General features: G+C 46.8%; 1 pseudogene; it reads right to left on the bottom strand.

Annotated features, from left to right (window-relative positions):
* Positions 1 to 1,843: 1,843 nt before the first annotated feature.
* Positions 1,844 to 25,036, bottom strand: LOC133339319 (negative elongation factor A-like; annotated as a pseudogene).
* Between the last annotated feature and the right edge of the window lie 6 nt (positions 25,037 to 25,042).

Genomic DNA, 25,042 nt, shown 5'->3' with positions numbered 1-25,042 from the left:
ACGATAACGGTTGCGCATTTGCACACACCTAATATTATCAAGGTTGTCTACGTATGGTGCGAAATAAGTTCAACGTATTTACATTGGATAGCTTCTGGAGAACAATAACCCAATATGAGCCAAGCATGCTTTGAGGATAACCAAGAGATTGCCCAACAGCTGTGAGATCATTGTTATTTTAGTCCACCGACGCCGTATGTACATATTTTATTGGTCCCATTTAGCCTTCCACTCATCTCTTGTATATACAGCCTCAGTAAAGTCTGCCGATTTGGCTCCAGCAATGGGCAGGGCCTGCTGTTGCCGCCACATTCTAGAGGGGCGTTCCAGTGCAGAAAAGTGTCACCTCCTCCTCAACATAGTCCGCAGCGTACAACTGTGCAACGCCCCTTGAAACCACGACTTATCCAGACCACCATCTCAATGTTGAACTTCTTTCACACCGTACGTAGCCAACCGTGCTTAAAGGAGAAATGTCTGGCCATTGGCGTTTTTGCCACCAACTCTCGGAGCGCTGACAAATGTGGCCGCCCGAACCGGCAGCTGTGCCCACAACAGGGGCCTTCCTCGGGACCTAAACGCACAACGCCGGCATAAAGGAGATGGAACATGAACTAAGGATTTCATATTTCACTTTACCATATTGTTAACTTGACTCAAAATCAGACTATCTTGACCACACTACAATTGAGGCCACTGCTATTTTATGTACATTTACTGTGAAAAGTCGGGGGGGGGGAAAACATGGTAGAGTAGTATCATGATTCGGTTGAAGGCCCTCAACTCAGGAGAGGCCGAGAGCGGTGCTGTGCTGACCTTGCAGTTCAAATGCCCCTGCAGGTACATGCATCATCACAATAATTTTATTACGTTATTTAGCCATTATATTTCTCCGTGATTAAAGCTTTAGTCCTTGGGTGACTTTCTTCTGCTGCCTGTGATCAGTGTCAATTGCCAACTGTCTTGATAAATCCCCTCATGCACACAGCACCAGCCTCTCGTTCTCCACGCGAGATAGCCAATAGGTATCGGCATGCACAGGTCTCACCCAGGCTACCTTAGGAATGTACTTAATATGGAATTACACAAATGTTGAATTGCTCATTCAGCTCACTTGTGGTATTCCAAGCCACTGAATGGTGTTGGTCAGTAAGGACTTGAGAGATGGGACAACCGGTTTTCATCTAAAGTCGATGAAAAAGTTAATGTGCCATGTTAGAGATGGCTGGACGGATATAGTTGTATGCTAATGCCTGCGCACCACAGCACCAAGCCAGGAGAGCCGAATGGCTGGGTTTGAATCCCGGGCCTTGACCTGCAAGTGCGTCGGGCTGTGATAAGTGAAGCTACCAACGACTGAACATTTTTTCAGGATTTGGTTTGGCTTTTCATTCAGCGTTGCCCGTCTCAAGAGCGCTTCTGCTTCAGAGCGACACTCGACAAACCACGCGTCCGTCCGCACAGGTGCGTCCGTGCGGTCTCGAGCGAATGCGTGCATCATCGCCCGTGGGTGCCCCTCTCTCGGAGAGATCGGCGCCGTCGCCACGGCGAACGCCGGCAGGGAACCCGCGCCCGAGCGCTCGTGGGCAACGGGGCGACCGTCGGCACAAGGGTGCGTCGAAGAAAAATGCAAAAAGGTCCTTTAAACCGAAGTTTGACGTTGTTTTAAATACCAGAGATTCTCCGAGGTAAATATCAACCATCGAAACAATCTGAAAAATATCAACTAAGGACACCTCTTCGACAAACACGTCACAGTTTAGCAATGTTCAACAACATGTAACGAAACCACGGCCATACACACGTCGGGAGGTCAGCAGCATTACACACGTTCATTGTAAAAGAAATCCAAACAGAGACCATGTGTATTGTTAAGCTTTGACGGGATTAACAAATCAAAACAATATTCAGGGAAAGGACACAGGGCATTGCCAATGGCGTTTTACAAAATATGACGGCACTATTAACATCACCACATTTCCATTTTAGAAAACTAATAAGGCAAAGGCATATTCACTTATTTACCATCTTGCGCGAGTACATTTTCGGTAAGTGAAATGACGTGTGCAGTTGCGACTGCTAGTCCGATCAGAATTAGAGTCCGAGAGCAATCGCATGTGATACAGGGCAGTGCTGCTACAAGGGCTCACATCTGACCACTGGACTACACTGGTCAAGACGCTCCCCCTCCTCTTAGGAAGTCTACATTTATAAAATCAGTCAAGTCTCGTGTTATTGTTCCGACAGCGTGAGGAAACTAAAGCAATTTACACAACCGCGTTCGTCTCATGTTGTGCCCGGTGCAGGAGAAACGGCAGTCCCGCATTACGGGGCACGGCGAGGTTTAGCACGGGGCCCGTCACCAGGAGCACAACTCTCCACGAGCGCGCGTCGCCGCCGCCTCAGGAGGTGTTGGTGATGGGCTTGTACTTCTTGAGGCGCGTCCACTGGCCCGTGGCGTAGTTCATCTCAAACACGGTGTCCACCAGCATGGTGGTGCTGCCGGTGCCGTCGGCCTTGGGCAGCACCTCCGTGTGCTCGCTCAGCTTGATCTGGATGATGTCGCCCTGGTCGGGGCACGGGTTTTCTGCGCGCAAAAACACACGGGACGCCACGTGCAGTGGTCACACACACGCGCGACCCTGCAGCGCGGACGCTAAATACATGCAATGACGATGCTTGTGAGTGTTGCCGCTGCGAGACGAGCGCGGCTGACTGGCACAAAGCTGCATTGAGAGTTGCTGCACAGAATGCAATCATTGGCAATGTTTTCACTCCGACTGCCTGTTAAGTATTCCCCTTAATCGATGAGAACACATTTTCACTTCTTTTTGAATGAATTATCGATTATAACCCAGATTGAGCATTACCATGCACGTGACCGTGATTGCACCAAAATCTTTTCTTAATTGTGTAACAACAACAAAACACTTAAAATAATTACTTATTTTCAAGAGCATCCTGTCAAAGAAGTTTGGCCCCATACCTTGGTGACAACTTTGGTTAATTTGGGAATAGACTGGGACACTCAAAGAAAACTCACAAATACGTGGAAGAACTACGACTCCACACGATCAGTGAAGAAACTGGCTGCTGTACTGCCTTCTGAAGACACGCTTCTCTCTCTCTCTGTGCATGTTCTACCAGTGCCACCACGCCCCGCGATCATCCACTCCGAAACCCAGCACAAGCTGCACGTCTACAAATAATAAATCTTGAGCGAGGAATGCATTGGCGTGTGGATTTTGAGAGTGGGAGTGCCTGTAAGATATACTACTCTCTAGAATAGTGGTTTTTAACCATTACTGCAGCCTTGTACCCCTTTTGTTTTCAATCGTAAAAAAAAATGCACAATGTAAATAAATACATAGGTTTGATGAAACTAAGTAGTTGTACTTACGTGCCCGTGCTTAATTTGTTTCGATGATTTACCTTCTAAAAAAATCTTCCCATGTCCCGCACCCCCAGAAAAGGTCATCTCGCACTCCCAGGGGGTGCGTGCACCCCAGGTTAAAAACCACTGCTCTAGAGTAAGCCGGAGGTCCTAGAGAGCTGGGCTGACATTAAATGTGGCCTCCAAAAGGATGGAAGTTGCAATGTAGCGGCATGGAACCACGCATTGGTCATTGCGTCAAAAGTTTTGGTTATATTATAATATATTATCACTACAAAAGCTCTACCTCTGATAAGCAGTTGGCTATGTCTGGTGCGAAAGTTCAACATCAATACATTCACACTCGGCGTGAACCCAGGCAGGAGCACCACTCACCTCTGGATCCGGCCATGAATCCCAAGATCAAGGCCTTCTCTGGCCTTGTAACTTTGTTTGCAGTTTTAAACATCTCTTGCGCAGCATACATCTGTTCTCTCTGTAGCATAACACCAACAAAGACAGAGAATGAATACAAAACATGCAGAAGTATTCAGCATGTATACGACAGGAAAGAAAATATTGAGAACCTAGCCCAGGGGTCGGCAACCAAAATAACAAGAAGAGCCATTTCTTTCCAATTCGGTACAAAATTCAGTATTTCAAGAGCCGCAATGCATCTGAGTACATACTGTACATACGTACATATCGTCAAGAAGCAGCCCGTAAAGAGCCGCATGCGGCTCTGGAGCCGTAGGTTGCCGACCCCTGACCTAGCCGTACACATTTTCAGCGATACCCCTAATCAGTCCCTCCGATACAGTGAGAAGCGTTTGACTCCAGTCGCACGGCCCCTGAAGCTTCGGGACAAGGAGAAGTGTTGGGCTGCCCTGCATGGCTCCAATCTGCTTTTCGGCAGTGGTGCAAACAAAGCCATGAGTAGAAAAGCTTGGCTACCTGGGGCCAGCGATCAACTTACATTAGTGTGATCACCGTGCAGGCTGGTGGCACCGACTCGCGACTACATTTATTTTTAAACGTTCGCGTACCAGTGACTGCGGGATTTATTGTGAAAGTAATTTCTGTGGTTTGTGAGCATGAATGGCGTGGAGGCTCTGGGCCGGGATGGTGTGTGGCCTGCGGGTGGGGGGACACAACGCCAAGGGCCAGACACGAGAGCCAGCGGACAGCGGCTGCCCATATCACTGCCGGCTAAGATAACTACTAATCAGACATTAATTACTACCGATTTAAAAGAATGGAATACATCTACCAATTGCAAATATATATCTTGTCCATTTTAATATTGTGATGGTTGTCTAAGAGTGTTTCGGAACACACCGATGTTGAGATGGGTCATCTACAAAGTCGCAGCCATAACCCCCGATTGTTATTCCTTGCTGAATGGGCGTGCCCACTAGGCCTGGGCATCTGCGTTTTACAACTATAAGTGGCGACTCCGTATCTTGCGAGTTCATCTCCGGCTATCTGGCTGAGTGTTAAGTCATCGAGGAATGCAGGAACCATAAGGCCTGGCTTTGAGACAAGTACTGAACAAAGCATAATAAATTATTCTGGGATGTTTGAGGCCAAAATTCCCATTTAAACTGCACTGCGTAGCACACAAGTCGGCTTTTTGCTCTCGCAAAGCTCCGAGTGCTCTGCTCGTAAACAAAAAGACTGTGTCGCTACTCTGCAGAATGGCGTAGCCCATGAGCAGAACTGCCTACAAGTAAACGTGTCTGATGCAATACGAGAGTTTATACATCTCACCGTCTAAAGTGTATGTTTCTATGCATGCTTTGACCCAAACCGCTCACTACTTTAAACGTGTATGATTGTTAACGCACAGGCCTCGAGGCCCTCCCCTCGCACATGTGTCGAGCTGGTAGTTGTGCACAACTCCGGCCTCCAACCCAATACACGTTAAGCCACTGATTGAGCGCACTCAAGAGCAGTTATGCTCATTGAGTTATGATGAACTGCAGCACTGCTAATGGCATACTTACTAAAGAGTGTGCCTTATTAATGTGCATGCTCATTTTATTCGGGATAAGGTGAAGGGTGCATGTTTAACGGAGTGTGACAAAGGCATTTCCGTGCGTGACACCGGGAGGAACACAGAGAGGCACTGTGATCTGGAGAGACGCACGACAGCCGTTCATCAGCACAGGTGGGGCCGTAGCGGCCAGCTGCAGCCTTACCGGGTGATTGTGGACCTCGTGTGGCTGAGATAGAGACTTAGGCATCACTTGCTTGTGCAAGTAAGATATATTCGCATTAAGAGATAGGAGATCTGGCCTTGCGGGTAGGTCTGCTATACCTAGATCACCACATCATACCTTTCAGTTAATAATCTCACTTCAGGACATGTAGGAGCCTTGCAGACTCAACTTCATACAAACTCGGACACCTAAATGTTGCCTATACGGCGTGTATGTGGAGCGTGTTATGTCGATCGAGTGGGTTTTTCTTTTATCTTCTTGTAACAAGTGGTGCTAAATATTATTGATACAATGCTTAAAACTATGAGGTTATTAAAATACCAAGATGTCTTGGATGCTGCGGTGGTCTTTTATGAGTCCATGTAGTGTCCCTCAATTGTCTTAGTCTGTATCCTGCTCGTGAGAACTTTGGGGCGAGATCTTTAATTGTGAAAATGATTAAATCTAATATGATTTAATGAAGAGCAACCTCTGCAAAACTGGTCAGATATAAATTCAAGACCGCTTTCTTCCAAAGTCGACGAGAACCACTGTACGTGCCGCCATCGATTACGATCGCCGCCCAACACTCGCCAGACCAGGGAAACGCTCTGCCCGGACTCGGGAATGCACCTCCGAGTCGGCCACTCACCGTGAGCGAGAGGTTCTTCTTAGGCTGGCTCTGCTGCGTCTGCTGCGTCTGCTGCTGCTGAGCGACGGTGGCGGCGGTGGCGGCAGGAGGCTGTGGAACGGGCACGGGCTGCTGCTGGCTAGCCGGGGCCCTGCGCGAGGGTGGGGGTGGTGGGCTGCGGCGTGGTGGGGCTCGGGGAAGCGGCGGGGGCGGTCGCGGAGGAGGGCAGGGCACTGCTGTAGAGAGGCGCCTGCTGCTTGAACGGGTTCTGCACCATGGGGACGGTCGGGGAGCTGGGGGGCTCCTCGGGGGTGCGGTTCGACTGCAGGGCGTCGCGGATGGCCGCTGCCCCACTGGCGCCTGTGAGCCGCAACATACACGCCGAGCGGTGCTTCCATGCGGACCTTCACCACGATATACAGTCGGGCAGTTTCGCTATTGCTGGTATGAGCGAGCATGCAAGTTTACTGCCGCTTTTAAGTATGATTTTAAGAAGAAAATGTGTCCATTGACAATGATGGAGCAAAATGTCCAGGTTTGTGTGTTCGGGCTGTTTGGTCAAGATGTCAATCCAGCCTGAGATTATGTATAATGCTGAGGTTCACATTACATTCCACAAACAAGGATGCATTGAATTCATCTGGGTGGCAATTCACTGCAGCCATTAACAGGGTGGATAGGCCTAACGCGTGTAATTTGCATAGCATGTTTTTAATCGATAATATCTCCGATGGAACGGACCAGGGAAATCGCAACAGAAGCAATCTTTGCATGCAGCTGTGCGACAGGGTGGGGGCGGGGGGCGAGTTTCTCTCACCAGAGGGGGCGTCTGTGCTGGGGTTGTAGGACGAGGAAGGGATCATGCTGGGTGTGGCCGGCAGGTAGCTGGTGGAAGGCATCGAGCTGTCATTGCTCAGTGCTCCCAGTTTCTGCAAGACAGAGGGGCGGTAGGCGTCACCTTTCGCGCTGCTACGTTACTCAACAACAGAGGAGGCAGTTCACACACGGGCAGACGTTGCATCACACATTGCACTTGCATAAACAACCCTTTGCTTTTATTGCCATTTTAATCATTTTTTATACTCATAACCCTTCAAGTCAAGTGGCCACAGCATGCGAGTTGGGTTGTAGTTGCGAGTCGTGTATGTGGTTAGCGAGTATGGTGCGAGTGTGTATGGTGTAGTGAGTGGGGTGTTAGTGAGTGGGGTGTTAGTGAGTGGGGTGTTAGTGAGTGGGTGTTAGTGAGTGGGGTGTTAGTGAGTGGGGTGTTAGTGAGTGGGGTGTTAGTGAGTGGGGTGTTAGTGCGTGGGGTGTTGGTGAGTGGGGTGTTGGTGAGTGGGGGTGTTAGTGAGTGGGGTGCGCAGTGGTGTGGTGCGAGTGGTGCGAGTGGTGTGGTGCGAGTGGTGTGGTGCGAGTGGTGTGGTGCGAGTGGTGTGGTGCGAGTGTGTGGTGAGAGTGGTGTGGTGAGAGTGGTGTGGTGCAAGCGAGTGGGGTGCGAGCGAGTGGGGGTGCGAGCGAGTGGGGTGCGAGCGAGTGGGTGCAGAGCGAGTGGGGTGCGAGCGAGGGGGTGCGAGCGAGAGTGGGGTGCGAGCGAGTGGGGTGCGAGCGAGTGGGTGTGCGAGCGAGTGGGGTCGCGAGCGAAGTGGGGTGCGAGCGAGATGGGGTGCGAGCGAGTGGGGTGCGAGCGAGTGGGGTGCGAGCGAGTGGGGTGCGATGCGGACGTGCGATCGAGCGAGTGGGGTGCGAGCGAGTGGGGTGCGAGCGAGTGGGGTGCGAGCGAGTGGAGTGCGAGCGAGTGGGGTGCGAGCGAGTGGGGTGTTAGTGTGGGGTGTGAGTGCAGTGTGAGTGGGTGAGTGGGGCGAGTGCGGTGTGAGTGGGGTGTGAATGACTGGGGTGTGAGTGGTGTGGTGCGAGTGGTGTGGTGCGAGTGGTGTGGTGCGAGTGGTGTGGTGCGAGTGGTGTGGTGCGAGTGGTGTGGTGCGAGTGGTGTGGTGCGGGCGGTGGTGGGTGGTGCGAGTGGTGTGGTGCGAGCGGTGGGTGCGAGCGAGTGGGGTGCGAGCGAGTGGGGTGCGAGCGAGTGGGGTGCGAGCGAGTGGGGTGTGAGTGAGTGGGGTGTGAGTGCAGTGTGAGTGGGTGAGTGGGGCGAGTGCGGTGTGAGTGGGGTGTGAGTGACTGGGGTGTGAGTGAGTGGGGCGTAAGTGGTGTGCGAGTGCGGTGTGTGTGTGGCGTGAATGGGGTGTGAGTGAGTGGCGCGAGTGCGGTGTGATTGAGGTGTGAGTGACTGAGGTGTGAGTGACTGGGGAGTGAGTGCAGTGAGTGGGTGAGTGTGGTGTGAGTGGGTGAGTGCAGTGTGAGCGAGTGGCGTTTGTGTGCAATCGGGTGTGAGTGCGGTGAGCGAGAGAAGTGTGAGTACGGTGTGAGTGGAGTGAGTGAGTTGGGAGTTAGTAGGGTGTGAATGAGTGTAGTGCGAATGCGGTGTGAGCAGGGTGAGTACCGGAGTTGATACAAGTCCAGCGGCGTAGTCTGGGGTCACGGGGTTCACGGCCGCCTCATCCTTAGCCGCCTTCTCCCCCTGCTCCGCCTCTGCCAGAGCAGAATCACAACGCACAAGCCGGCGCGCACATCGTATTCAGTGTGCCGGGGTAGGATACGCGACGATAAGGGACGGCCGAAGGTCAAGCACGAAGCTTGACCACTGTGGAGATATTTCAACGAAATCAGTTAATGTTAGGGAGTGAAACGAATTGTCATCATGGGATGGCGAGAGTTTGTGACGGCGTGCGGGAAAGCCATCGTCCGGCGGTGGACAAACGTTCCCGAGAGGAGCAGGGGCCACGAGGAGACCCAGCACTGGGAATACCGACCTGGGGCCTTTTTCCTCCGCTTGGCCTCGCGGCCAGCTCCCACCGCGTCCAGCTCCGAAATGTCCAACAGCTGCACACGGGCACGCACGAAGTCACGAGCAGACGTGGGCACGAGCACTCAGATGGGAATGTACATGGGCACAAAAAAAGATCCCATATATAACATTTAACAAACTGTTAGGGCAAGTTCTGATAGGAAGGACATATTGTTGTACAAGTACCTTTTCCTAAAAACTTATATTAAGAGTGCTTCTGCCTATTTTTTATGTCATAGTTTTTTAGATCTGGATTTAGCGCTGTGGCACAAACACGTGGTGAATCCCCCCCCCCCCCTGCCTCGACCACACAAAAGACACCTGGGAGGTTAATACTTCACTAGCTGGCTTAAGAAAGTCAGTAAAATGTTATATAAAACAGCAAGCCCAATGGGGGCTAATGAAATTACCGGGGAAACCCCGAAATTGGCTTCTCAGAGGAAGCAGCAATAAAAGAACACGAAATAAAGAAAATGACACACAAAGACAGAACCCCACAGGGGACCAGGGGCCTTCCACCAGACAGCAACATCCACCAAAGGGAGGTTAATCATTACAAGCTGGCTGGGGAAAGTTTAAAAGTTCAGCAGTAGAGTTACAAGCTTAGCTATATCTTCAACATCAGGATATATATCAAACATAACGTGAGAATAAGAAGCACGGATTCTTGGCGATAAAGATGGGGAACTGATGTATTTTCGGTACAAGGAAAAACGCTGGACGACGGCTCGTCGCCATCTGGACCCCAGAACCACAGTTAGCAGAGATAGTACGTGGACAACTCAAACCATACTCCCCGCTACAATAATATTATTGGACCTCGTGGTGACTGCCCTCCCACACACACACACACAACGCGCATATCAGTACCAATAAGATGTTTCCACGGGGTTTTTGATCCGAAAAGGGTTGCCATTCCAAAGTGGTGAATTAATTACACTGTGTAACAATTTGTTTTGTTCCTGGGTAGCAAGTGTTATTTTCTATTGCTTGTGCCTCAAAAGTACAAAAAACGGCTATTATTATTTCCCACAAACTTTGCTTTTGTGACCAGAACAGTGATATTATAAAATTTACCTATTTTCCAGAACATTCCAGATAGATTCAGTGCTAAGTAAACTTGGAGTAACCTTCTAGAACATTCTAGAACTTTCCAGTAATATAAATAGTAGTATAAATACAGGGACCTTAAAAGCCCACCAGTTCAGTTTAGGTTTAGCTGCCTAAGTGGATACATATCTGCATTTTTCTGGGATGACATCAAGAGGCTGCAAGCATCCGGCAGATACATTTTTGCTTGGTCTGTGGCTAATTCATCAAGACAAGAGCGAAAAAGTACTCTGTGGAAGCATTGCTAAGATGTGCGAGGCCTATTTCGGCATGCCTGTCGGGGATCAAGACAAACCCTGGGCACCTCATTTCACCTGCGAGCAACGCAAAAAAACTCTGGAAGGTAAGATGGACAATTGTTGCTCAGAATTTTATGTTATAAAATTGTTACAATTTTTTTTATTGGAAAAGTTTTTCATTTTAAATGTTTTACAATTTTCAATGTCATTGAAAAAATATATATCATACATGAAAAATGTTGCGAGAATCTCTTACATATTAGTCATGGGTGAAATAACTATATTTTTGTAGGATGGTACAGAGGGGAAAAGAGAGCCATAAAGTTCACTATCCTAAGAATTTGGCGGGAACCCACTGACCACGAAAGCAACTGCTACTTCTGCATGGTGGACCCTTCCAAACGTCAGACTGGCAAGAATGCACCTGCTATCACGTATCCGGACCTTCCTTCATCCATCGCCCCGGTGCCACACTGCCATGAGCTCCCCGTACCCACTCCTCCGGAGAGAGAGCAGCAAGTCAGAGAGGGAAGAAGACGTTGTAGATCCAGATGACAATTTCAGAGGTGGAGCTGAGGAGAGAAACCCATACTACCTCAACCAAAAGACCTCAACGACTTGATCAGAGATCTTGGTCTCACCAAGTCCAATGCTGACCTTTTGACATCTAGGCTCAAGCAGTGGAACTTGTTGGATGAAAGTGTGCAAGTTGCAGATCAGAGGAAGCGTCACCAATCTTTTTGCAGCTTCTTCACCTGTCAAGATGGGCTCTGCTTCTGCCACAATGTGACCAATCTGTTCGAGGCAATCTGAATCACCTGTAACCAGAATGAGTGGCGCCTCTTCATTGACAGCTCATCCAGGAGCCTCAAAGCCATGCTGCTCCATAATGGTCACAAGTAGCCATCTCTTCCCCTGGCTCACTCGGTGCACCTCAAAGAGGATTAACAACAGCATCAAGACCTTGCAGGACGCCTTGAAGTAGACGAGTACGGCTGGGAGGTCATCGGAAACTTCAAAATGTTGGCATTCCTGATGGGTCTCCAAGGCGATTTTACCAAGTTTCCCTGCTATCTTTGCCTTTGGGACAGCAGGGACACCAAGGCGCACTACCACAGGCGGGACTGGCCACAGCGGACAGAGTTCTCTGTGGGGAGGTACAACGTCAAGTGGGAGCCACTGGTGGACCCCCGGAAGGTGCTGATGCCACCACTGCACATCAAATTGGGGCCTGATGAAACAATTTGTCAGAGCTGTAGATAAGGAGTCGGCAGCCTCAAGTACCTTCAAGACTTCTTCCGAAGATGTCTGAGGCAAAGGTCAAAGCCGGTGTCTTCGTCAGACCACAGATAAAGAAGATCCTAGAGTGCAATGAATTCTCCAAGAAGCTCAATAGTAAGGAGCATGCGGCTTGGAACAGCTTTGTCGCAGTGGTTCGTGGCTTCCCGTGCAATCACAAGGTCGAAAACTATGTGGAGCTGGTTGAGACTCTGGTGTAGAATTACGGCATAATGGGCTGTAGGATGTCCCTCAAAGTCCATATCCTTGATGCTCATCTTGATAAATTCAGGAGAACATGGGAGCGTACTCAGAGGAGCAAGGGTGAGCGCTTCCACCAGGATATACAGGTAGTCCCCGAGTTACGATGGTCCAACTTACGATATTTCGATCTTACGATGGCGATACGACAAAATTGCCATCAGCAACCTAACATTGTTCAAGTATGCAGACGACGGACAGAATCTTGGTGAGTACAGTCCAATATGAATACGTTACGATGCGTTCAATGCATGTATGATACGTAGCTTTAGCGATTTTCGTTTTAAGGTTACAATGATACAATACGTTCAATGCATGTGTAAAAGTTTTTATAGCAGATAGATTGTTTCCTGAAAAAACTTTCTATTAAATTGCAAGTTCATGTAGGTAGGCTAAGAATTTACCTTGGTTTTTTAACTTACCTTACTGTGCAATACAGTATTGTAATTAATTAATACATAAAGTATATAGTTATACAGTACGGTACATGAAATTGCTCTGTTTTGCTAAATTATCACCATTCTTTAAGACTCCTGGGTAGGCGAAGCCATCTTCGACTTACGATATTTTGCGCACTACGATGGGGGTCGTCGTAACGCATCTCCATCTTAAGTAGAGGACTACCTGTACTGGACTTTGAACGCCGCTACCAAGGACAGTATAAACGTGAACATGATAGAGACTAAATTGGGGGATGATTCGTTAAAGTGATTTACAGTATAATCATAACTCGAAAAACTACTCACTCTAAATCTTTTGGAGTCATTTTGTATTACTTAGGATAAATACATGTTAATTTTGATTCATGTTTTTTTTCTGACTTTATGTGAACGAAGATACAAATTCGCCTGTTTTCTCATTGAAATAGGGAAATTTCAAACACATCACTCTTCTGGTCACAACAGGAAAGTTGTGGGGAATAAGACATTTTCTATAACATTTTAGGCATATGCAATTACGAAAGAACACTTACCACCCAGGAACAAAAATTGTGTTAGTGTTGTTCTGCAGCATTGTTCTGTCCCTAAAGTTGCATGAATACGGTCGTTTAGAAGTATTTTAGTCATTCGTTTTCTTTTCATCACATAATCTTACCAATGAATTCACACTAAACATTTATAAGCATCTACGTCACGAATCTCCACTCATATGAATATTATTGTTTTGAGATTTCTTGTAATTGCATCATCTTACCAATGAATTCATTGATGTCCCACTAGCCATTTGATAAGCATCTATTAGCCAAACCTACACACTCGCATGTACACGATTGCTTCGGATATTTCTTTAATTGCATAATCTTACCAATGAATTGATGTCACACTAAACATGTTATAAGCATATATGCTACGAATCTACACACTCGCATGAACACTATTGTTTTTAAATATTTATTTTAATCATCTAATCTTACCAATGAATTCATTGATGCCCCCTTTTGCCTTTGGACACAGTTTCTTTAGCACGGTTCAGTATGAAGTCATTTTTAAGGACTTTTCCTATCGTCGTGTATTGTCGCGCTACTATGAGGAGTTAGCCGATTGTTCTATTGCTCAGTTTAACAACAAATAACCATTGAGGTTTAATTGGACGCTATCGACGAGTAGGATATCTGCAAGAGCACTGTTGTGGCAATTCCGATCAATAAGTGTGGTTCGCATATTAGAGTGTTGATAGATATTAAAGTTGCTTCACACAGAAGAGCCCGAGTGGTTCCTTCCCAAGTTCATGCATAATTATAGTAATTATAAGAACTTGTATCCTGCAGCGAGATCCGAATCCTGAGACCTGACAATTCCACTAAAATCAATACACCAGAAAATGTTTAAGCGAGAATCATAATCCGTAAAAAGTTAAAGCTAGAATCCTTGTATATCATGATTGGTAATACACCTCGACACAACGAAGCTAAGCATCACACACACACACCGTCACACACATAGATACACCCCTAGACAATGAAGCCGAGCCTCACATCACACACACATCAATCACAAATAACCACACACAAGATACACCCCTAGACAGCGAAGCAAAGCCAATGATAATACACGTAACTACACGCACACCTATCGATCATAATACAAACTAACACACACCCATCATAATACTCCTATATACACACACATCGACCATATACATACATTTTCACGTACTATTTTACACACATATGATTGATCACATTACACTTGCACTCAATAAACCTCAATTAACATGAAACACGTTAAATTATTGATACATTTTTTATCATTTGCATAATTTCATAAATTCCCACAGTTTTCATTTATTTATTCTTTTTCACAACACAGTATATACAACCACTATGAATGCCTGTATGGCACACGAGGGTGAGGTCCCGGGACCAGTTCAAATATTGGACTCTGTTATGGTCGTGAGCTAGACATTTAAACTGTTCACCGGATTTGTAGCGCAGTGCGCTAATCACTAACCAAAAACTCCCCACACAGCCACACACATGAGCACTCACACGGGCAAGTACATGCGGACATGCAGGGCAGATGCTGCACATGGCACCCCTCTACACATTCACATAGAACCATTCATGTTCACAGGTTCAGGTCACCACTCGGCACAGTTCGAGATTTCCCAAAAACTTCAGAACATTCCTCATTAATCAGCAGCAAGTCACACGATTTGTACATCGACACCGACAATGGACCCGCAATGTTACAAAACCAAATATTCCCGCGTTGTGTTTGGTATCCCACGCCGTTATCCCAGGGTGAAATATCATGGGGCCTCTCCGGGGCGCACGCTATCGCGTTTCGTGCTGCACGGTGCAGCCACCGTGGTAAAGCAGCGAGGGCAGTGTTCGCGGCGATCGTGGAGCCGGGCCGCCGGGCCTCACCTTGACCCCGCGTTCCTTGCGGAGTGGCGTGCGCGCCGAAAGGGGCGTGCGTGTGCCGGGGGAGCCGAAGCCGGGGGAGGCGCTGGGGCTGCGGAACGGCGCCTGCTTGGGAATTCCTTTCAGTGGCGATGCACAACAACCACCACCACGCGGTCAGGTGTGAACCACACCCCACCACAAAACTGTCAGGTGTGAGCAACAACCAGCACCACCACCACCACCACACGGTCAGTGTGAACCACAACCAACCACCACACATGGTCGGTGTGAGCAACAACCACCACCACAAACTGTCAGTGTGAGCAACAACAAGCACCACCACCACGCGGTCAGGTGTGAACCACCACCACCACCACACAGGTCAGGTGTGAGCAACAACTAGCACCACACCACACGGTCAGGTTGGAACCACGACCACCACCAATAAACTGTCAGGTATGAATAATGACCACCACACATCACGTAGAATTAGTTCAGCAAAGAGGGAGTGGATGATAATTTCCGACCCAGAACACAAACCTATTTTTCCCACGAGGTCTATTATTTCCAACGCAATTTTGCCCAACACGGCATTTCTAGGAACATAACCACCCACATCCGGCGAGATATTACCGTCTATGTTTACCTTTGGCATGTGGTTACATGTAGACGCTTGACTAATCAATTGCCATATTTGAATACAAAAATTATTCACCTGGATAATTGCCAGGGTGTCCAGGGGACTTCATTCACTTGTTGTGGAAAGCAAATGTTTTCGAATTCATGGATTTATAGAGGTTTAAATCACTAAAAACTGCCCCAAGAAAAATTCCGGGCTGGCCTTGCGAACGTCGTTAATGTAAACGTTAACACAAACTTAAGATTTAACGAATGCGTCGAGGTATGCATAGTTGAATAATGGGCGAAGCAAACGACTGCCTGGTGTGTCAATCTTCTTCACAAGGCCCCCCCTTGGCATGGAAGGGATTCCTGAAGTCTTCTTCAGCTGTTGTGCCGGTTCCGTAGCTGTGAAATAACACCGTCAAACAACATTATGGCCAAATCGACAACAGCTCATCTTTACATCGACTCATCCATTAACAATGATTATTAAGCTCATGTATGTAGATGAATCGCGTATGTGGGAATCATGTTTCTTAAAAGGAATGTGTGTATGAATTGGATAACATCACTATTTTTATTTTACCAGGTAAGGCCCACCGAGCTAATAGCTCTTTTTCAGAAGTGGCCTGGCCACAAATAATAGCTCAACGAAGTCGCCGCTCATGTGGACATTTATAGTCGCAGCCAAACCCTCTAAAGCACGTTTCTAAACGCGAGGGGAAAAGCGGAGGACCCAGTGAACAATCCAGGCACCGCGGGAGAACATGCAAACTCCAAATATACAGGCATCAGGGTTGGGATCAAACTCACGACCTCCTGTATACCAGGCAAGGTAGTTACCATATCCAATATCTTGAACAGACCACACAACTTGAATCGTCACAATTTGTCGGCCGCCAGGTGTAGTCAACTCTTACACCTCGATTTTACACCAACTGATGCAACTCTCTTAATAAGCAAACCGAATAAAAGTATAAGAACGCAACGAGCATGAGATGTAGCAATGTAAAAAATTATTCATAAAAAAAGGTTCCCAAAACTTAAATCATTTGTATCTTTAAAATCCAATTCATGTTTAATTTTATAGTTTACTATACAATTCAGCCATCAAGAATGCCATAAAACAACACCAGTAACAAATTTAAAGCTGTTGTACCTAAACCCTTCTTCAAAACTGAGATTAATCATATTTGATGAGATTTTATATATTATCTTTTTACTTGGTTTTTTTAATGAGTGAAACACACCAAAGCGCACCAAACTGGCAAACACCAGGTGTTGTTAAGTAATGAACTGGAGGAGGGCTAGGATGGCAGAATTTGCAACCTTGCTTCAAGGAAAGATAAGGCCTGATGAACGGGCACTGTCACCCGTGCAGGCGGCAGAGACAGTGTGAGTGTCAGCCAGACATAGTTAAGGCAAAAGCCCACCAATCCTGCATGGTTTTAAAGTAACGTCAAAATCGAAATTCAACAACAGAGTAGGCTAATTATCGATCCTCGCGCTCGCATCAAATTGGAGACCAGGCTGCGAGCTACATCAATGAACCATTGCCATTTGCTAATCCAATACTGAATGTTAATATTACTCTTCTTGTTTCTTTCGGTAAAGTCACGTAGAAGGGAAGTAATAAAATAATAAAAATAAAACATAATAAAACAATTCTCACGACGTTTCGGCTACAACGCAAGCAGCCGTCTTCAGGTGAAGAATGAGACACTACCAAACTAGGAGCTTATATATAAGCTGCATTGGGGGTTGAAGAGCGCCTTAACAAAAAGAATGTGCATGTGAAGAGGGATTTAGCATATTCATGGAAAATGCGTAGGCGTTGGGCGGGGGGGTGTCAAAGTCATATTATGCCCATGCATTATGCAGGATCAGCAGCAACCAAGGGGGGTGCAGGGATTAGCAGTAACAAAGGAAAGGAATGTTAATGATATGTAGCTGCAGTTACTCAACAACACGTAGAAAACTAAAGTATAAACTACATAAAAAAAAAACTAAAGTATAAACTGCATCGCACCATCAGTATACTTACTATACTCTATAATAAGCTGAGTTACTAACAGCAAGTAATACATTACAATTTTACCTCGTAAAAATTCTATAATATGCTTCCATCTAAACCTTATTCTCTTACATCACACGAGCATATACCGTACTATATACTGCCATAGATAAACCCAACATTAAATTATATACTGTATTGCTGTAAACCAACCTATATCTTATACATTTAATATCACACTATGTATTATTCTACACACCCTAATGTGTATCGAAATGGTTTATTACGTCCTTCCAATGATTGCTGAGCCAGAATCCATCTTCTCGGTTAAAGTTGTCTCTGTGTTTGTATATGTGGATCGCCTCATGAACGAATCTCTCATGATAGCCAGATGGCTTGCAGAGAACCTCTGTCTTGGAGAAGTCAATATCATGTGAGCCCACTGAGTTGTAACAGTGATCTGCCACGGCTGAGGTGTTAGTCCTACCGTGTTTCAGGTCAGCTTTATGTTCACGGATGCGGTCCGAGACATGTCGTTTGGTTTCCCCAATGTAACTACTACCACAGAGGCAACTTAGTTTGTAGACGCCAGGGTACTGTATGTCTGGAACCACATCTTTTACAGACGGTACCAGATCACGGATTTTATGTACTGTGTTGAATCGGACCTGGATCTTGTGTTTAATCAGGATTTTGGAGATCTTTTTTGTGACCCCAGCAATGTAGGGTAAGGTGATGGTCTTGAAAGGCTCCTCAACAGGATCCTTCTTGATGGTTGGAGTGATGGCTTTGCGGATTGTATAGTCGGAGTAACCATTTGCCTTAAGAGCTTGGCGTACGTGTTTGAGTTCACTGGAAATGTGTTCATGGTCGGAGATGCATTGGGCTCTATGATATAGAGTCTTGATGAGGGAATTCTTCTGAGATGGATGGTGGTGGGAATCCGGTTTTAGATAAGCATCCGTGTGGGTGGCTTTCCTGTAGACAGAGTGGCTCATTGAACCATCAGGTCTCCTTTTGATTAGGACATCCAAAAAGGGTAGCTTGCCATCATTTTCGACTTCCATGGTGAATCTGATGGCTGGGTGTATGGAATTGATGTGGTCGAGAAATTGGTCTAGAGCAGGCCGGCCATGTGGCCAGATGACAAAAGTGTCGTCTACGTACCTCTTCCATAAGGTCGGGCGTAGAGTGGCAGTCTGGATGGCGTCCGTCTCAAATTTCTCCATGAAGATGTTGGCTACAACCGGAGATAGGGGGGAGCCCATTGGCCTGGTATCGACAATCAAGGGGATTGCCCTGTCCCCAGACGACCTGCTTGTCAGTTTTGATGTGGTTTCCTTGTTCACCAAGGTACCTGTGCCTGACACCATCGCAATCATTGAAGACTTGGTTCATCAAGGACTGAATGCTGGGGTACCCCCCCTGGTGAGACACTGCTTAACCAATACATACTTCACCTGGAATGGAACCTTCTACAAGCAAATTGAGGGCACCCCAATGGGCTCCCCCCTATCTCCGGTTGTAGCCAACATCTTCATGGAGAAATTTGAGACGGACGCCATCCAGACTGCCACTCTACGCCCGACCTTATGGAAGAGGTACGTAGACGACACTTTTGTCATCTGGCCACATGGCCGGCCTGCTCTAGACCAATTTCTCGACCACATCAATTCCATACACCCAGCCATCAGATTCACCATGGAAGTCGAAAATGATGGCAAGCTACCCTTTTTGGATGTCCTAATCAAAAGGAGACCTGATGGTTCAATGAGCCACTCTGTCTACAGGAAAGCCACCCACACGGATGCTTATCTAAAACCGGATTCCCACCACCATCCATCTCAGAAGAATTCCCTCATCAAGACTCTATATCATAGAGCCCAATGCATCTCCGACCATGAACACATTTCCAGTGAACTCAAACACGTACGCCAAGCTCTTAAGGCAAATGGTTACTCCGACTATACAATCCGCAAAGCCATCACTCCAACCATCAAGAAGGATCCTGTTGAGGAGCCTTTCAAGACCATCACCTTACCCTACATTGCTGGGGTCACAAAAAAGATCTCCAAAATCCTGATTAAACACAAGATCCAGGTCCGATTCAACACAGTACATAAAATCCGTGATCTGGTACCGTCTGTAAAAGATGTGGTTCCAGACATACAGTACCCTGGCGTCTACAAACTAAGTTGCCTCTGTGGTAGTAGTTACATTGGGGAAACCAAACGACATGTCTCGGACCGCATCCGTGAACATAAAGCTGACCTGAAACACGGTAGGACTAACACCTCAGCCGTGGCAGATCACTGTTACAACTCAGTGGGCTCACATGATATTGACTTCTCCAAGACAGAGGTTCTCTGCAAGCCATCTGGCTATCATGAGAGATTCGTTCATGAGGCGATCCACATATACAAACACAGAGACAACTTTAACCGAGAAGATGGATTCTGGCTCAGCAATCATTGGAAGGACGTAATAAACCATTTCGATACACATTAGGGTGTGTAGAATAATACATAGTGTGATATTAAATGTATAAGATATAGGTTGGTTTACAGCAATACAGTATATAATTTAATGTTGGGTTTATCTATGGCAGTATATAGTACGGTATATGCTCGTGTGATGTAAGAGAATAAGGTTTAGATGGAAGCATATTATAGAATTTTTACGAGGTAAAATTGTAATGTATTACTTGCTGTTAGTAACTCAGCTTATTATAGAGTATAGTAAGTATACTGATGGTGCGATGCAGCAGTTTATACTTTAGTTTTTTTTTTTATGTAGTTTATACTTTAGTTTTCTACGTGTTGTTGAGTAACTGCAGCTACATATCATTAACATTCCTTTCCTTTGTTACTGCTAATCCCTGCACCCCCCTTGGTTGCTGCTGATCCTGCATAATGCATGGGCATAATATGACTTTGACACCCCCCCGCCCAACGCCTACGCATTTTCCATGAATATGCTAAATCCCTCTTCACATGCACATTCTTTTTGTTAAGGCGCTCTTCAACCCCCAATGCAGCTATATAAGCTCCTAGTTTGGTAGTGTCTCATTCTTCACCTGAAGACGGCTGCTTGCGTTGTAGCCGAAACGTCGTGAGAATTGTTTTATTATGTTTTATTTTTATTATTTTATTACTTCCCTTCTACGTGACTTTACCGAAAGAAACAAGAAGATGAATCCCTGCAGTCACGAAAGCTTTAAATCGAAAGTTAATATTACTGAAGTCAAAACGAATTCTATGACCTCAGCACATGGGCAAATAATAGGGCAGTGTCGACTCAAAGGCAATGGAAGAAACAGAGGCGCCTTTGTCTACATCACAACCACAGAAAGCCAGGAATCATCACTGATTGTGTGTTCAGGGATTCCGAGCTAGTTAGAACATGCAGCTGAGGAAACAAAGATAAAGATAAGTGGGTCAGCTCAAGGCTGTGTGCACAGGGGGGGAGCTGATGTAAACAACCCTGCGCGTCTGAACGTGAGGGGGCCTTGGACCTGAAATTAAGAATAACACTCCCAGAGCAGAAGGTTGGACAGGGGAGAGAGCTGATTTAAAAGAGGTTGTATATCTCTCAAGGCGGGCAAGACCCAGCTGAATAACAAGCTGCGGGGGTCACCAGAAGTTCGCATTCGCCTAGTTAAGACAAAAAGCTCAATTATTCTGTATTGCTATTAAAGTAACGTTAAAGTCGGAATTTAACAACAGGGTAGGCTAAAGTTATTGATATTCACACCCACTCCAATTAAACCAGGCCACAAGTTACGCCTACTGAACCATCACCATTATTAAGTCAATATGAAATGTTATTTCCATACTTAATACTTTCTATACAACTCGACCCGAAGCATATGACAATCAGAACCTTCCTAAGTCAAAATTGAATCGCACCCAGACAGGAGCGAATAGTCGATATAAGGTTGAGAGGGAAGGAAATAAGAGCACGGCGAACTGCAAACGTAAGCAAAAAGCCGGGAACAACACCAGCCCAGCAACAGCGAGTGGGGCTTCGACAGGCCATAAAGTAGAATAATAACTCCCGGGGTCAGGGGACACAAGAAGAAGCAGGCAGACAAAAACCAGAACTGACTCCAAGGTTCAACCGCCCTCACCTACTCAGGAGTGACGGAAATTAATGAGGCCTTGAATTAACGGCAGGACAACAACAACGGCGAGCAGAGATAGGGTGGGGCAAAGACTGCGGGCTATGAATGCAACTTCGTGTCAGTAAAGCTCTGACAAACAAGTTAAGTTAAAGACATCACAATACATAATATCGCACATAACATCAATGTTAACGCTATTCACCGTAAACTATATTCCGCTTATATAACCATGCAGGCACCAAGGAATACGAATTCCTAGGATCAAGAAACTTACCCCTTAACCTAAGATATCGGAAATAAATTAATAGTAATAAGCATATGCATGAAAAGACAAAAGTAAAACTTATGGAAAAGCCAGGATAACGGGATGAATCACCACCAGGTCGAATAAATACATAATAAAAAAAAACGATGTTAAACCCAGGGTCGGAGAGAAAGGGAGATCCCGGCCGTCTTTGTATCCCCGCAGCGCGGGATAGGAGTGTGTATACGCTCGGGGAAACACCTCCACTTGAGTCAAGCACCACGATGGGAAACGACAGACCTTAGGTTACATACAGAATCATAACTGTGAAATAGTAAGGGACAAATGTTAACTTAAAACTTTTAACCATTTCTTTGTGCGCCGGGTCGGAGAGGTGTTGCCCCTCCCTCCAGGTTGTGCAACACGAACAAAGACGCCTATGAGACGATTTGTAACGTCTGTGTTTTGGGTTCATGAAGAAGGCCAGACAAGAGATAATATTGCACCCAGACAGAGAGACGACTTCGAGGCAATTTGTAACATCTGATTGTTTGCTCGTGGGTTTTATGGAGGGAGTGTGACAACGGAATATACCGTCAGTGATGCACACAAGGACCACGGACGTACGGACACACACATGGACACACCTGCCTACGGACAGATCCTGACACAGCAAAAATCGGAAGAGCCCCGCCTTGTGGGCGGGATCCAGGGGGATTTTTCGGCATAAAGGAACGGATCCTGAGCATTGGAAACAGTGCGACGGGAGGGTCGACTCAGAGTGCGACCAGGGGTCCACTCAGGAGTGCGACGGGGTGGCTCAGGAACGAGTGCGACCAGAGGGTCGACTCAGGAACGAGTGCGACCAGAGGGTCGACTCAGGAGTGCGACCAGGGGTCGACTCAGGAGTGCGACCAGCGGGTCACTCAGGAGTGCGACCAGCGGGTCGACTCAGGAGCGCGACCAGCGGGTCGACCAGGAGCTCGACCGGGAGGGTCGCTCAGGAGCGAGCTGCGACCAGCGGGTCGGCTCGACTCATCTTCAGCTCGTCAACCTCTGCCGCCGGAGGTCTCTGCTGCCCGGAGTGGTGAGCATCGCGGTTGGCGACCCAGCTGCACGCTACGAGCGAGTTGTGGGCGCCACCTACCGACCGGGTTCCGAACTGCGACAGCGTATCAACAGCCATCCGACAGGGGAGCGACTGATACGTATGACGCGCACCGCCCCCTCACCACACGACCACCAGGCGTCTGTTTGACATAAAGAATCGACTCCGAACACTGACTATTCAAGACAACTCTTACCACTCAAACACACTCGAACCCATAAGCCATCCGTGGCTGGGAAGGCATCACAACGAGACCGAGTGATGGCCATCCGTCGTTTATAAGAGTATTTAATTTTTATCTTTAATATTTAGTGGGCTGTACTCTTAATCGCATAAATTCCCAACAGATCCATCAATACGAACTGATTCTTGGCACCTCCTTCCGCCGAGCCACGCTCACGTGGGGAGTGGTGGCCCACCGGATCCTTATCAGGTGATCTGGTCCCCAATTAGTAAACTTGGTATAAGATAACGATCTTCGGAAAAGGAGCACCGTCGCAGGCCCTTACTCCGAGCCGTTCTGTTGTCAGATAACCTGCCGATGTATCTGTTGAGATTGGTGCCTTTAAGAATATAACTGTTTTTGATTGTGTTTTTTTATCGCCGTATAATCTTTCAAGTATCTTTCAGTCATAATCGCCGCACGTACTCGCATCCTCTACAGAATATTCAACTGTCCGTGACCCAAGGTGCTAACAACGTGATAAGGGTTGCGTATGATCAATAAGGAGTGCGGTACTGCGTGAACAATATTGAGTATAATCATTCATTAACGTTAAGGTTTTCTTAGCATAGTATTTGCATGTTTTAACGACTCTCTCTCTCACTAACAACCATCGCGTTATGCGGGATCCATGTGCCGTTGTCAAAGTGAAATCAGACAATCGTTGATGATACTGTATTGATGCCGTGTTGACGTTCCGGGATTGAGAGTTCGCATACTATATCATAGTTAAGGTTGAATTAGTAATAAATTGATCAATACAGAAGTGGTTGTGTGATTCTTTCCTGAAATCTATGCATAAGATCTGCTTCTGCGTTGAGATTTGAACTTGGTGACCTTAATAAACACACTAATACATACTCAGTAAATGTTAAAGCGATAACGGGGTGAACCGGGGACCTAAAATATAACCACGAATACACACTCTGGGAATGTTAAAGCGAGAATGAGACGAACCTAGACAACGAGATGAGTTAATCTAAGTTAATCTTGCATACTTACACCACACCTGCATAACTGCATACGATTAATTGCCTTATTCCGATCGATAACCCACCCTCGTCACCGAGGCGGGGTCTGGTTATCATAACGACTTGCATTAATAATTACACCCACTCGCACAATTAATACGATTACCTCTCGAATTGGCATAATTAAAATGTGCATAATTACATAAATTAACATATTTCCGGATAATTACACATTTGGCCAAATTTCATTTAATTATTATTATTTTCACTGAATATTCATAACCCACATATACAACATAATAATTTCACCCACGCACGCATACAACATAACAAATTTTGATAACCAACATATACAACAAAGCAAACAAACATCCAACTACTCCTACTTTAGCTGTCAATATAATACTGACACAGCCATTCAGAATGATATAATGCAAGTTTAACACACGTAGGCTTTCGCGACCAATCATCCATAAGAGGTTTTTTGGGTTAGATCGCGTAAATATAAATGTGTCGTTAAAACCCATCACCCGATGAAGCGAGTTGTAATTACTGGCGAAACGTCGTACTCAGATTGTAAATTTAGAGCCTGAGCCTACCTAGGGGAGGCCCAGGACTGGTTAAAATAACCGTCACTGGTGTTGGCCATGAGCAGGAATCACTCCCAAGCGCTGCAGCACACAGAGGGTGGATGCACCGCACATCACCATCGGGGCTCACATTTCTGCAGGAGCTCTGCCCTCAGCGTGGCACTCTTGGGCTTGCGGCGCAGCTGGAAGTGCTTGGCGGGAGGTGCGAGCGGCCCCACCAGCGTGGTGAGCGCGCTCTTGTTGAGGAACTGGCACTCGAGGGGCAGCATCGTGGAGGCGTCGCAGTCCACCACTGCGGCACAGCAGAG

This window comes from Lethenteron reissneri, unplaced genomic scaffold (assembly GCF_015708825.2).
Source record: "Lethenteron reissneri isolate LAM-NWPU_2019-01 unplaced genomic scaffold, ASM1570882v1 scaffold_1805, whole genome shotgun sequence".
NCBI lineage: Eukaryota > Metazoa > Chordata > Hyperoartia > Petromyzontiformes > Petromyzontidae > Lethenteron > Lethenteron reissneri.
Note: the sequence above shows the minus strand (reverse complement) of the source record. Positions and strands in the feature narration are given on the sequence as shown.